The sequence below is a fragment of the Maylandia zebra genome, linkage group LG20 (genome assembly GCF_041146795.1).
Source record: "Maylandia zebra isolate NMK-2024a linkage group LG20, Mzebra_GT3a, whole genome shotgun sequence".
NCBI classification, from domain to species: Eukaryota; Metazoa; Chordata; class Actinopteri; order Cichliformes; family Cichlidae; genus Maylandia; species Maylandia zebra.
The window spans coordinates 21,052,675-21,068,328 of NC_135186.1; the positions used below are offsets into that span (position 1 = coordinate 21,052,675).

The following is a 15,654-nucleotide window of genomic DNA, read 5'->3' on the forward strand; positions in this document are numbered from 1 at the left end:
TTTTTTTCACGGTGGTGCGACCATTGAACACAAAGTCACTTCCCCCACACTCTGTTGCGAAGCTCTCACACGGTTAGCTTTCTAGTCCGACACTCTTTTGTGCTAGGTAACTTCAGTAAAACTAGCTGAGTCTCTCACTTTGGTTCAGCTAACCTCGTGCATCTCTCCATGCCGTTCTCCTCTCTTCCTCCATTACAACAGATACACAGGTCCCGTTTCATGCTACCTTCACGGGCCTCCAGAAAATTAGAACTCTGAACAATACTTTAACTCTCTTCAGAGTTACATACCATAAAATAATACTTTATGATTAACATAACAGGTTCATTGCTCTAATTACCTGTATTTACCTTGTGACATATTACAGGGCAAATTACATTCAGAGTACAGTTAAATCACATAATATTAACTGTGAACACCTTATGTTACTGTGGCGTTTAAGTCCATGGGAATTACGAGTATCTACTCCCAAATTCCCATCCGGGCTACAAATGCAATACTCATTATAATTTAAAAAAGGTTACAAAATATTAACAACATTAGCACTGCTGTGATTATGTTGCTAGCAGTGTAATGTGCTCTAATGTGACCCTGACCAACACAAAACATTGATGCATGATTGGCAGACCTAAGTAACAGAGTGCTTCTCTTGTAAGAATGTAAAACTTACTTTTATCAGTGCATGAATTTCAACATTCATTTCTTTATTTGATAGAGACAGTAAAGCATGGAGAGAGAGAGGAAGACATGCAGCAATAGGCCTTGGGTCAGACTCAAACCCAAACCTGCTACTCAAGAGACACTCGTTAGACTAGTTCCGCCAGCTCCAGCTCCCGCACCAGTGCCCTCTCGGTTTATCCCGCAGACTCTAGGTTGTGTCCTCTGCCGCCCTTCATGAGGGAATTGGGCTGCTGTGGGAGTTTTCTGGCAGGACTCAAATGCAGGACTCAGAGTTGTGCAAGCAGAACAGGGTTTCTTTTTACAGCACCAGGTGAGATATGTACGTATATACAGTCAATGAAGGTTGAGGGTTCCAGGGGTCCAGAGGGAAGGTCCAGGGCTGGGCGGGAAAGCACTTGCTCACACTCTTCTTCAACCAATCCGTGCTAACTACTACACTCAGTCCAGAAATCCATGCTGTGCCTCACTCACACACCTCATGCATCCAGGCAGGGTCCAGGGAAACAGGTGGGAGAACAACAATTAGTAAACCATCCAGATCATCACGGGAAAGAAGCACCAGAAAAGAGCCGGGGCTACACTAACTGAAGTGAGTACAACAATCAAGCAAGGACCAACACTCCACTGAGACCTTAAATACTGCCAGGAGTAATAGCAGGTGTGCATGGTGTGGGCATTGAATCCAGGATGGCACAGAACCCCAGGTGTCGCCCTGGCGGAGAAGGCGAGCACAACCACCAGAGCAGCATATGGCAGACCGTGACAGTTTCCTGCTATTCCAACATTTTCCCCAGGATTTCTGACAATGCTGCAAAGATTTCTAAAGTAACTGGCTGCCTTTGTGACTGTGCCCTGTGCTGAGTCCATCCATCATCCACAACTCAGTATTCTTCTTCCTCCAAACACGACGAGTTGAGTTTATACCAAAAAGTTCTACTTTGGTTTCATCTGACCACATGACATTCTCCCAATCCTCTGCTGTATCATCCATGTGCTCTCTGGCAAACTTCAGACGGGCCTGGACATGCACTGGCTTCAGCAGCAGAACACGTCTGGCACTGCGGGATTTGATTCCCTGCCGTTGTAGTGTGTTACTGATGGTGACCTTTGTTACTTTGGTCCCAGCTCTCTGCAGGTCATTCACCAGGTCCCCCCGTGTGGTTCTGGGATCTTTGCTCACCGTTCTCATGATCATTTTGACCCCACGGGATGAGATCTTGCGTGGAGCCCCAGATGGAGGGAGATTATCAGTGGTCTTGTATGTCTTCCATTTTCTGATGATTGCTCCCACAGTTGATTTTTTCACACCAAGCTGCTTGCCTATTGTAGATTCACTCTTCCCAGTCTGGTGCAGGTCTACAATACTTTTCCTGGTGTCCTCCGAAAGCTCTTTGGTCTTGGCCATGGCGGAGTTTGGAGTCTGACTGTTTGAGGCTGTGGACAGGTGTCTTTTATACAGATGATGAGTTCAAACAGGTTCCATTCATACAGGTAACGAGTGGGGGACAGAAAAGCTTCTTACAGAGGACGTTACAGGTCTGTGAGAGCCAGAGATTTTCCTTGTTTGAGGTGACCAAATACTTATTTTCCACCCTAATTTACGAATAAATTCTTTACAAATCCTACCATGTGGATTCATGGATTTTTTTTTCACATTCTGTCTCTCACAGTTGAAGTGTACCTCTGGTGCAAATTACTGACCTCTGTCATCATTTTAAGTGGGGGAACTTGCACAATCGGTGGCTGACTAAATACTTTTTTGCCCCACTGTATACTGAGAAAAAGGTTTAAGGTTTCGCGGTTTATGAAATACTACAACCAGATTACATTCCCACTTACCAAACTCACTTCTCCCACTCGAATTTTCCTGTGCTCACCTGAGGCTGATCAGGTGTTTCCTAGATTAAAAGAGCTATTTAGCACCACACCCATCCCTACCCACCCCAACACCTCCAAGCAGTGTACTGTGCAGGTGGACTCTGCTGACACCAGTGCAGGAGCAGTCCCATGCTCTCAATGTGACATTGTTTACACTCCTTACCAGTTCCCAGTCATCCCTGGTCACACATAGCGTTAGATGTTGTCACTGGTGTGCCATGCTCCTCAAATTATTCATTCCAACCATAGTTGATAGGTTTTCTAAAGCGCCCACTTCATACCTCTTACTACGCTTCCTTCAGCCCCACAAACTGCCACTCTACTTGTCAATCATGTTTTCAGACTACATGGGGTCCCCCAGGATATTGTCTCTGACAGAGGGCCACAGTTTGTCTCTCACGTGTGGAAAGCATTCTGCACAGCCTTGGGAGTAGAGTTGAGTCCTCAGGCTATCACCCTGAGTCTAACAAACAAACAAAACGGGCAAACCAACAACTGGAAGCTACCCTTCGTTGTGTAGCCACCTCAAACCCAACTTCTTAGAGCTCACATCTAGCCTGCATTTGATATGCACATAATTTTCTCACCTCACAAATACTGGGTTTTCCTTTTTGAAATCTGTCTCGGTGACCAGCCACCACTGCTCCCTTCTTAGGAAACAAAGATCGCAGTATGTGCAGGAAGAACTACGCTGCAGTTGGAGGATTTGGCGACATGCCAGAGCGGTGCTCTGCATAACCGTCGACTCACAGATCGGAGGAAGACCCCAGCTCCTCACTACACCATTTGCTAAAAGGTTTGGTTATCATCAATGCACATTCCTCTTTAATGTATGTGTAAAAAGCTGGCCCAGTGCTTTCTAGGTCCTTTTGATATCCAGTGCATCATAAACCCGGTAAGGAGCAGCGCGGCTGATGTCTGGTGTCAGAGTACTGTCTCACACACAAGTGGTAATGTGTTAGTTGTGCTTAGTGTCCGATTCTATGATCGCCAAAGTATTTACAGGATCCCTTATACCTGTATTCCTTCCTCCAGCTTGCCTCATTTTTTCCCAGCCACCAAACTACCTGCCTTTCTGAGTTCATCTCCCCCTGGATATACATCACCCCATCTGCCTGCACCACCATCAACCCACACTCACCTCACCTCAGCCACCAGTGTGTGTCAAGTAAGCTTGCCAACTCTCTTCTTCACATTACTCGTCTTCCGCTCACCATGCCCGTGCACTAACGACTTCTCTCTTTCGTTCCTCCGTAAAATGCTCGAGTATCTCCTCCAGCTGTACTTCCCAGTATTGAATTGTTACAATATTCTTTCACTGTAAATAAATCTGTTTCACTGCTGCTAAACTTGTCTGTGTGATCTGCTACCTGGGTCCACCCGAGTTACTCCTCACAACAGTTCTAAAATCAGTAACACACTTCCCCACCCACATCAGATATTCTCATTGTTTCTACACACTCTTTACTACTAAAGATATTTGCTCATATATATTTTCTCATTTCAGACCATCCATTTTCATCCGCTTTGTCCGGGGCCGGGTCGCGGGGGCAGCAGCCTAAGCAAAGAGGCCCAGACCTCCCTCTCCCCAGCCACCTCCTCCAGCTTATCCGGGGGAATACCAAGGCGTTCCCAGGCCAGCCGAGAGATATAATCTCTCCAGCGTGTCCTGGGTCTGCCCCGGGGCCTCCTCCCGGTGGGACATGCCTCACCTCACCCAGGAGGCGCCCAGGGGGCATCCTTGTCAGATGCCCGAACCACCTCAGCTGGCTCCTTTCGATGTGGAGCAGCAGCTTCTCTACTCTGAGCCCCTCCCGGATGGCCGAACTTCTCACCCTATCTCTAAGGGAGAGGCCAGCCACCCTTCAGAGGAAGCTCATTTCTGCCGCTTGTATCCGCGATCTCGTTCTTTCGGTCACTACCCACAGCTCGTGGCCATAGGTGAGGGTAGGGACATAGATCGACCGGTAAATTGAGAGCTTCGCTTTTACACTCAGCTCCCTCTTCACCATGACGGACCGGTGCAGCGTCCGCATTACTGCTACTGCAGCCCCAATCCGTCTGTCGATCTCCGGCTCCCTTCTCCCATCACTCGCGAACAAGACCCCGAGATACTTGAACTCCTCCACTTGGGGCAGGAACTCATCCCCGACCCGGAGTGGGCACTCCACCCTTTTCCGGCTGAGAACCATGGCCTCAGATTTGGAGGTGCTGATCCTCATTCCCGCTGCTTCACACTCGGCTGCGAACCACTCCAGTGCGAGCTGGAGGCCCTCACCCGATGAAGCCAACAGAACCACATCATCTGCAAAAATCAGAGATGAGATTCTGAGGCCACCAAAGCGAAAGCCCTCCGCCACTTGGCTGCGCCTAGAAATCCTGTCCATAAAAATTATGAACAGAACCGGAGACAAAGGGCAGCCCTGGCGGAGCCCATCACCCACCGGGAACGAGTCCGACTTATTGCCGGCAATGCGAACCAAGCTCTTGCAACGGTTGTATAGGGATCGAATGGCCCGTAGCAATGGACCAGACACCCCATATTCCCACAACACCTCCCACAGGACACCCCGAGGGACACGGTCGAATGCCTTCTCCAAGTCCACAAAACACATGTAGACTGGTTGGGCAAACTCCCATGCACCCTCAAGTATCCTGGAGAGGATAAAGAGCTGGTCCAGTGTTCCGCGACCAGGACGAAAACCGCATTGTTCCTCCTGTATCCGAGGTTCGACTAACGGACGAACTCTCCTTTCCAGCACCCTGGCATAGACTTTCCCAGGGAGGCTGAGGAGTGTGATCCCCCTGTAGTTGGAACACACCCTCCGGTCCCCTTTCTTGAAGATGGGGACCACCACCCCGGTCTGCCAGTCCACAGGTACTGCCCCTGATCTCCACGCAACATTGCAGAGGCGTGTCAACCAGGACAGCCCTACAACGTCCAGAGCCTTCAGGAACTCGGGGCGGACCTCATCAACACCAGGGGCTCTGCCACCAAGGAGTTGTTTAACTGCCTCAGTGACCTCGCCCCCGGAAATTGGCGGGTCATTCCCCTCATCGGAAGACGTGTCAGTGGGATTAAGGAGGTCCTCGAAGTATTCCTTCCACCGCCTGACAATTTTCTCAGTCGACGTCAGCAGCGCTCCGCCAGCACTATACACAGTGCAGGTAGAGCACCGCTTTCCCCTCCTGAGACGGTTTGCCAGAATCTCTTCGAGGCAGCCCGAAAGTCTTTTTCCATGGCCTCTCCGAACTCCTCCCACACCCGAGTTTTTGCTTCAGCCACTGCCCGAGCCGCATTCCGCTTGGCCTGTCGATACCTGTCGGCTGCCTCCGGAGTCCCACAGGCTAACCAAGCCCGATAGGACTCCTTCTTCAGCCTGGTGGCTCCCTTCACCTCTGGTGTCCACCATTTGGTTCGGGGATTACCACCACGGCAGGCACCAACCACCTTGCGGCCGCAGCTCAATGCAGCAGCTTCGGCAATGGAGACGCTGAACATGGTCCATTCGGACTCAATGTCCCCAGTCTCCCTCGGAATGCTGTTGAAGCTCTGCCGGAGGTGTGCATTGAAGATCTCGCGGACTGGGGCCTCTGCTAGACGTTCCCAGCACACCCTCACTACGCGTTTACGTGCACCAGGTCTGTCCAGCGTCTTCCCCCGCCACCTGATCCAACTCACCACCAGGTGGTGATCAGTTGACAGCTCAGCCCCTCTCTTTACCCGAGTGTCCAGAACATATGGTCGCAGGTCTGCTGATACGATTACAAAATCGATCATCGACCTACGGCCTAGAGCATCCTGGTGCCACGTGCACTTATGGACACTCTTATGTTCGAACAGGGTGTTCGTTATGGCCAAACTGTGATTAGCACAGAAGTCCAATAACAGAGCACCGCTCGGGTTCAGATCAGGGAGGCCATTCCTCCCAATCACGCCCCTCCAGGTCTCGCTGTCGTTACCCACGTGAGCATTGAAGTCTCCCAGCAGGACAACAGACATTTCAGACCATTCTTTTTAAACCCTAGATGTGGCTGAGCTGGTCGATCAGACATCAACAACCACGTTCAATCATACTTTGTCCTAATGCTTGGCTTGACCTGTCTTAACCATTAATGCTTTATGTTTCTGCTGAAGCAAAAAGCTGATTAAACACTTTTTTTCCTGTCACAAGCAGTGAAGCCGGCATACCTAATAAAGTGATTGGTGACTGTATGTAGTGTGACTTTACTGGACTTTAAGGGGTGGTGAAAGGTTTTTATTCACTTATCACAGGGTTGAAGCAATTGACTACAAATAACAGCTTTGACTGTTATAGTGTCTTTTGCACAGGTGAAAACTGTTCTGAGAACAGCATTAAGAGTGGTCAGAATGACTTTTCTGCTATGAGAAAAGTGCCAAAGTACTTGAGAAAAACTGTATACAAACACCTTGATGAAGGGCACTTAAAATAATTAGGGAGATGTAATTTTAATGCAGTGCATTCACACAGAGTGTGAATTTTAAATAGAAGCACTTACATACACTCAAAAAAATGAAACGTTGACTTTAATTAAAATTATTTTGTCAACAGGTTCCACGAAATTGCATTATTTTAGTTTAAAGCAAAAAATCTTTAGTTCATCTAATTTAAAAAAACTACTTAAGATTAACAAGACATATTTAAGACTAACTAAATCAAGTTATGTTGTATGAACATAGATGATATTTTTTAGGTTAGTTTAGATTAGTTACTTCAACACATTTCTTATTTGTGGCAGTAAAATGTTAAATTTAAGTTAGATTAATTCAAATATTATATTTTCAGCCACCTTGTGCTTTACTAATTAGTTTTACATAAATCTATTTTGTCAACAGGTTCCACACAAATGAATTAAGTACATCAAACTTATTTTTTAAAATTTCTTTTATTGCCAACACATTCAGTGAGCATTTGTGTAAACCCAGTCCAAAATAAAACACAACAGCTCATTAGGGTTAGTAATTAACAGTATGTAGACAGATGCAACATCAAGACTTTAAATTAAATGTCTGTATCTGCCAGAAATAGAAGAAAAAAAAAACATTGAAGACCACATAACACATTGATAAGATGACACAAGTTATGCACATGTAATGCTAGTAAGGTCTGTGGAGTGTTTTTTCTTTTAGTGTCTAAAATGAATAGCAAAGTTGCTATTTGCAATGATTGCTTAGGGTCAGTCCAGTAACACAACGCCAATGAAGTGCTTTCCTTTAACAATGCAAAGTGAAGTGTCCACCTCAACAGCCACAATTAAAAAAAAATTAATGTAATAATAATAATAATAATAATAAAAAGTCCACTGATATTAGCAACCAAAGAAAATTACATCACCATCCCAAATAAAACTTTAATAAATCATGCCAACATTATGGTCTAACAATAAAACAGCTTGTCAGCGTTCAGTTTTTTGCAACAGCACAGCAGTAACCATTTAACACTTGCCACTGTCAACGTTTATTTTACCAGTGTTTGGGCAAAAAAACTTCAGTTGTAAACATTTTAACATGGAAACAATTGTTCGTCTTTAAAAGTCTGCAAAATATACATTCATCCTGCATTCCTAACTTACCCTTATTCTTAGTATGTATTGCAATTACCTTTACAATGCACACAACGTAACACAAACTGAATATGAACATATTTCCACCTCATAACAATATGTCTATGTCTAATATACATACCAACCTTCAACATTTCTGGTGCAGTATCATCTCTCAATTAAATCCTTTAAATCTCAATACTTTTGATGGTCTCTTACTAGGCCCCCCACAACAGTAAAATCTCTCAAATTGTAGTAGTTTACAAACTTTTCAAAATGTTCTAAATTTCTCTTAAATGTAATTTTCCCTTTATCTGTCATTTACAAATTACCATTTTATTCCCATTCAGCCTCCGAAAAACTTCTGTCCATCTGACAGAACATTCATCATCCAAATTAAGGGTTGGCTTATTCATTCAGTGTATTCTTGAGCAACTGTACCTTGGTCAAGAGTCTGCTGACATACAGATGAAGGAAGAGCTTCTGAAGTACTTCAAAGAAAGCTTTCAGTCTCGAGGTTAACTGAGATTCAGTGCATATATCCCACCCATTAAGAGTGCACATGCAGAGGCCAGGTCTTCCAGGTCATGCAGGACACACACTGTGGTTATACCCACCTCGGCTGGAGGAGTGCTGGCATCAGCTCTTTCGATGGTAAAGATAGCAAGGGTAATTTGTTCCAGCTCCCTCTGAACAGCTGTAGCTTAGACACAAAAACATAGAAAAATGGCGTCCAGTTTAATGAAGTAAACACAATATTAGGAACATGCACCCCAGTGAGCCACTATTTTAGACTACAGATTCAACAATAAATATAAATAGTTTGGGTATACAAGAAGATTCCCCAAAACATTTAAACAGGTTCCATGCAAATTACAACAACAACAACATTACAACATGCAACAACATTAGTTATTCAAAATTTGGTTTAATACAGATAAAAAACTAAACTAAAATTACCAACCAATTATTCTTTGAAGAGGATGCTTGGGTCTTCATTCAGGTAAAAAGGTAGTGCCCTGAGGACACACTCCCTCCCCTTTTCAATAGTTTCCTTCTGTAGAGAGTGGCAGAGATACAGGAAGAGAAAACAGAAGTACTTTAGGATGACACAAACTCACATTATACGCAAAATGAATGACATATCCACTGCACAGATAGACATGAACACAAGACCAACTAATCATCACATGGACATGAATAGCTAACCTGTTGGGCAGGGTTCCCACCACATTATATATGTCCATAATGGAGGTAAAGACAAACTAATACATCATCTTTTTTTGCATTCAAAACATAACATAAAAACATTCCCTTATGGTTTAACCTAAATCGAGGGATCAGATTTTACATATGTTTAGGTAATTTAAATTTTCCAACGTTTTGAGTACCAAACTTTGTCTTGCTTAATATAAATGTAAGTGCACTGTGCAGCTACCATACACTAGCTGTTTAAATTTGAAAATGATCTTATTAGCCATAATATTTTGCTACCAACAGAATAACGCACCTGTGTGGCAGGGGCCAAAGTTTGTCTAATTTTCTTCCCTGCAACGCCTCCTTTTTTCTTGAAGACTTTTATGAGCTGGTCAGTGTATTGGTCAAGTTGTGTAAAAAGCCTTGGAACAAGTGGAGCAGTAGTAATCCTCACATATTCTGCTTCCACCTGAAAACATGTCAACAAACACAACATACTGTACTGTAAATATATATACTATATGTACACATATACATACTTTATAACTAAAACTAATGTAGAAAGACCTCATTAAAGCTATAATTTTAACACAAACATTTACACAAAATGCTAATGGAGCCATTACAGTTTTTATTGTTATTTATCAAGTTCCAAAAAATATTGATCACAGCTGATCTGAAAAGAATTTCATGCCTCAGGCCCTTGAACTGCAACCTTTACCATGGTTCAGATCTGGAGTAGAAATAACAGGGGCATGGGATGGGTCACTAAAGAAAACTTAACTTATAAAACAGTTTTGTTTTTAAAAGTATAACAGTTCACATACCACATACAAGCTCAGCAGTACCACATACACCACATCAGTATAGGAGGGAGGCCTGGATCTGAAATTTATAAAGTAAAACAAGAAATTCATTACTTAATTTCAAGAAGCAAATTATTGTTTGAATTACAACTAAATAAAATACTACTCAGAAGAAAAGCAAGAGATTGACACTGCCATGTGCAAACTTTCTATAGAAGCAATTATCACCAGGTATGTCGACCTCCATTGTCTGTCCACTAATATGTCGTGAATAATTTTATTTAAAAAATTAAGTGTGTGATTTAACAAACTGTAATTTATAACTATGTTGATATGTATAACTCCGCTAGGAAACATGCTGTATTTACAGACGATTTTTACATAATATCGATTACTGATAGAGCATAACAATGGTGTCACAGTGGCTTTCGCCCTTGACTTTATGGATTTTAAATGTCACTTTATGCTATCCTTGCTATCCTATTCGATATTTCCGACTCTCGGATTACAGTAAAGGAATCCCAAGAAAGCAAATGGAAAAATAACCCCATGAACCCCTGTAGCTTATCCCTCAATAAAACAAAAAACAATAAAAATGTTTCTTACACAGTCCACAAAATAAGCATGTCCAGGACCCAGTAAAACTAATGTAGAACAAGGGCACGCAAACAATATAACATGTCTTGTAAGACAAACGCAAAATATAACCATGCTCGACATGTAGATACTACACAACATAGTCAAAGAAAAAAAATGGTCTTACCTCTCAAAGAAACAGCAGTTTGGCGCCAAAACAACGTTTTTAAATTAAATTTGAAGTCTTGCGCATGAGCAGGCCCAAGCCGTGAAACCTTCTTGTTCTTCGCGGTTTCATTACAACTGTTTTTGCATTACTGCCACCTTGTGGATATACAAGGTATATCGATCCTAATTGACTTAACTTAAATGTTATGCCATCAAGCATTAGTATTATGTACGTTGAATAAAAGACACAATTACGTAGACTTGATTAGAAAAACATATGTTAACTTAACAAAAACATATATTTTAAGTAAAATGAAAATAAATAATTAATATACACTGAACAATCCACCTCATTCATTTTTTTGAGTGTAGAAAGAGAAAAGTGTTTGTGTGAGTTGGTCAGTTGGGGGTGTAACGCGCTTTGAGTGCTCAGTTAGAGTAGAAAAGTGCTATATAAGAACCTGTCAGGGTGAGTTGTGCAGCAAGCAGGGGTTGGACCCAAACGCAGGACTCTGAGACAGACAACCTAACGTACAGTGGCAACTTTTATTTGCTGGCAAAAATGAACTGAGAAACAAAATACATAAACACTAAAAATAAAATAAAAACTCAAACTAGGACTAATGATCTAAACTTGGAGTACATGACATAACCTGACCTGACAAGACAGAGAAGGACCCACAGCTAACATGGAGAAAGTGACTACAACAGAGAGAGACTGAGGACTTAAATGTACAGGCAGGATAACAAGAGGGTGGAGAACAGATGGAAACACAGCAGGGAACTGTGGCTTGGCAGGACATGGATGTGCAGGCAGGCCCTGATGGCATGCAGACCTCCAGCTCAGGCAGCGCAATGATCTCTGGCTGGCTGGGTCTGCGCAGATCTTGCAGCAGGCTCTGGTGGCCCTGACCGAAACAAGGTCTCACAGCTGGTTTCAGTGCTTGGTTCTACTTGGGCTGCAGGAGGCAGGGCAGGCTTGTCTGAGCCCCGGCTGGCGAAGCAGGATGATGGATGGGCTCACTAACTTACAGGTGATGTGGCCAGATGCTGGATGGGCTCACCTTTGCCTCCAACTGACAAAAAAGTATGCCCCAGTTTAATTACTCCCAGGGGTCCAGAGTTTACTGAGGCCTCCAGCTGAGCCTCTGAGAAGGCCCTGGGCAGAGTTTTAATCTCTGGAGGAGCCCGTTCGGCAAAATAAAAAACACGTTTCCCACACATGCATTAAAGAAAACATTATTTATGTGCCCACAATAAGTAATGTGTTACTGTAATCTGATTACTTTTTTCAAGTAACGAGTAAAGTAAGAGATTACTATTGAAAAAAAGTAAATTGATTACTGTTACTTTCCCATAAGCCTGCTGCGTTACTGCGTTACTAAACTGTGATTTTGTTTGTGAGAGTGTCTCATGACAAAGATGTACGAGCGTGCGATGTCCATGGCAGCAACAGACGTGTGCAGATCAGCAATGGATAATACAGTGTGCAGGAGAGAGTACGACCATGCAGTGTTTAAAGCGTGGAAGTACTCACATTACTTTGAGTTTGAATCTGTGAAAAGTGACACAAACATTAGCGTCTGCTGTACACTCTGCGTGGCAAGAAAACTTTCTAAAGTGAAAAATTAAACTTCAAATCTGCTACGGGAATGTGAAACTCACAGAGAATTGTGTTTTACTTGCATCTATTTGAAAGAGTGAGTGTAAACACAAAACATGATTTTATTTTATATGCTGGAATATGCAAAACATAGGTTTAAATGTTAAACAAATTTCTTCAATAATTTCATATAATAAAATTTTTGCTTGATGCAAGTGCACAAAGTTAAAAGATTAAAACTAATAAAACAATTTTTAGAGACTTTTTCATTTGATTCAATTTTATATGATGGATTATGCTGAAAAAATAGAATTGGGCTGAAAGGTCTACGGCTTTATAACGTATTCAGGTTGTATATTTTTAAAAGTAACTAAGTAATAAGTAACTAAGTACTCATTACTTTACAGTAATCTGTAAAGTGCACCACCTCGTCACTAACATGATAACAGTATTTATAGGCAAAGGACCCATTGGTTCAGGGATGCTCTGTGTAGATATCACTTTATCATTAGCTGTTTTTGAACAGCCAGGCAAAACCTTACTGTCAGTTCCCGAAATATAACAATCCATTTTACCATTGGTCGACTCGGAAAAAACAGACTCATGACATCTTTCTGGATTTTTCCACCTCAGCCTTAGAACTTAAAACAGGGTTAAACACAAAACATGCACTTGTCTTTATTTCTTTTGACTTGGGAGAAGCATGAGGAAGAAAGTCTCTGTCACTGACCCCCGCAGTTAGCTCTGGATTCTGATGGCTGTGATAAGTGCCGGTGGAGTGTAAGCCAATTCCTCTGGGGGGGTGGGTGCAGTGTTGACAGAGGTGGCTGAGGAGACTGTGGAGGCTGGCTCCTCATCCTCTGACCATATTCCATCCAGGAAAGGGGAAGGTGAAGATTGGCTAGGTCGAGGTAACATGGGCGATGTGGATTTGCTTGCCTGCTCTTCGAGTGACAGCATGGATGGCACAGGGAGTGCTAGTTCCCGGGCCTGCAATGCCTCCTTTATCTCCCTAAAGACACTGGTGATTGCAGGTGAGTCTGGGGACTGGTGGAGGCGGCAATTCCTTCTCAGAAGTGCCTCAGCCATGTTGATTATTATTCCCATGCTACATAGATCAGGAGCCTTGACACGAGTCATTTCCTCACAACACTCGAACAGGTTTGAGTCTGCTGGGTCCAAAGTATGGTCACATTCTTCTGTCATGGTAAGCTGTGTGGCGGGCAGGGGTTGGACCAAAACGCAGGACTCTGAAATGAAGAACTGAACTTATAGCGACAGCTTTTAATTGCTGGCAAAAATGAACTCAGACTGAACTAAAGAGATGGAGAAGGAACATGAAATACGGAGACACTAGAAATTTTAAACACAGGGATCACACTGAGACAGAACCCTAAAGACAAAAACACTATACATAAGCACAAAACCCATAAAGAGAACAAAAACCATGACTGATACTGAAATATTAATAAAAACTCAAATACACCTGAACCCTGGGTCACCAGACCAAGGGCCATAACAGAACCAGTCCATTTATTTCAAGCAGACTGTCATGTGAAGTTTGCATGTTTTTAGTCTTTCTGAACACTGATCCATAAAAGGATTGATGTTGAGGGGATCGTGGAAGAGGGTGTCTGTAACAATATTGTTTGCCCGGCCGATACCTGATTTCAAAGTGAAAGTCGGTGAGTTGCCTCACCCAATGATAACCCACAGCGTTGAGCTTGGCTGTCCTCATAACATGAGTCGGGGGTTGTCATCTCTGAAAACACTGAAAGGGGGCACATAGTGCTGGTAATTTGTCACATTCTGCTCATTTCAGGGCCAGAAACTCCAGGAAAAAGGAACACGAGAAGCTGGAAAAGGTCCAAGGGCTCAGAGAAGAGCTGGAGAAGATGTGGCGGGTGAAGGTAACAGTGGTCCCAGTGAGCACTCGGTGCAGTGACTCAAGCTAGGCGAGTGGCTCCAGCAGATCCCGGGAGCAACATCGGAGATCTCTGTGCAGAGGAGCGCAGTCCAAGAACAGATAAGATACTGCGCAGGACCCTCAAGCTCCCAGGCCTGTGGCAGAGGACCCGAGCTTGAAGGATAGACCGCCGGCAGGGGCGAGCGGGGAATTGAAATTTTTTTTTACAAAACTGTGCCAGCTTGTTAAAGACATTTTCTGACAGGTATAATGTTATCTTGCTTTAACAATGCCACAGATTCTTGCTTTGGCTCTGATGTGTTAGTGTCATGGTCCTGGGTCGGTGACCCAGTGTTTTTGGTTGTGTACTTTTACTTTTGATAGTTTTTGTATTATGACTGTTGTTTTGGGTTTCCTAGGGTTTAGTTGTGTTCCCTCTGTTTGGTGTCTTCCCTGCTTGTGTATCCCCTTAGTGTAGTAGGTCTCTGTGTTTAGTCCGTGTCTCTGAGTTTTTGTCATTACGCGTATGTGTTTCCTGTTTTACTTTGAAGGTCTCTGTCTTATGTCAGTGTGTTCTGTTTACGTTTTCCCCTGCCTCGTAAGCTGTGATGTCTTCCAGGTGTGTTCCCCTCCTGTTTCCCATCCCTTGATTCCTGGTGTGTGTATTTATAGTGTGTGTTACCTTGTCCTCGTTGCTGGTTCGTCTCGCCGTCCCTCCCTGCATCTTGGTTTCTGGTTAGTTCTGTTAGTTTTTCCAGTTTAGGTTTTCTTAGTTTCATGTTTCACCTGCGTCATCCCTGTTGTATCCACTGCTGTTAAATAAACTCACTTGCACCAGAGCTGCCACATCTTGGGTCCTATCTACTACTCCACACGTCTGCCACGCCAGACGGGACAGTGACAGTTAGTTGTCTCTGGTAGACTTATTTCGAATTTTCAGTCTATCCATGGCGTTCTTTACTTATACTAATGTCTTTCAGCTTTGTTTGGATAGCTATTTTTCCCTTTGTAAATGTAATCATCATTTATATTTTTACATGTTTTATTCACTGAAACATGTAAATGTGATAAATATGCAAAACAAAAAGAAAAGAAAATCAGGAAAGGGTTAAATAAATTTCTCCAAAAATATTAGGGAACACTGAGAAAACACATGCAAGCTCAATGGGGGGAAAAAAACCTATGTTGGATATATATCTGTGTAGGTTCTCAATCATCTAGGGCACAGTAGTCTAAGGAGGTTGAAAAGAAGGTGACTTGACTTCTTTAAGTTT

At 43.4% G+C, this 15,654-nt stretch overlaps 1 long non-coding RNA gene across 1 annotated transcript; it reads right to left on the bottom strand.

Moving 5' to 3' along the window:
• Positions 1–8,743: 8,743 nt before the first annotated feature.
• On the bottom strand, positions 8,744–9,775 carry LOC143414172 (uncharacterized). The gene is made up of 3 exons (XR_013094697.1): positions 9,635–9,775; positions 9,089–9,181; positions 8,744–8,827 (listed from the first exon to the last, which is right to left on the bottom strand). It is a non-coding gene; the product is annotated as an uncharacterized LOC143414172 (long non-coding RNA).
• Between the last annotated feature and the right edge of the window lie 5,879 nt (positions 9,776–15,654).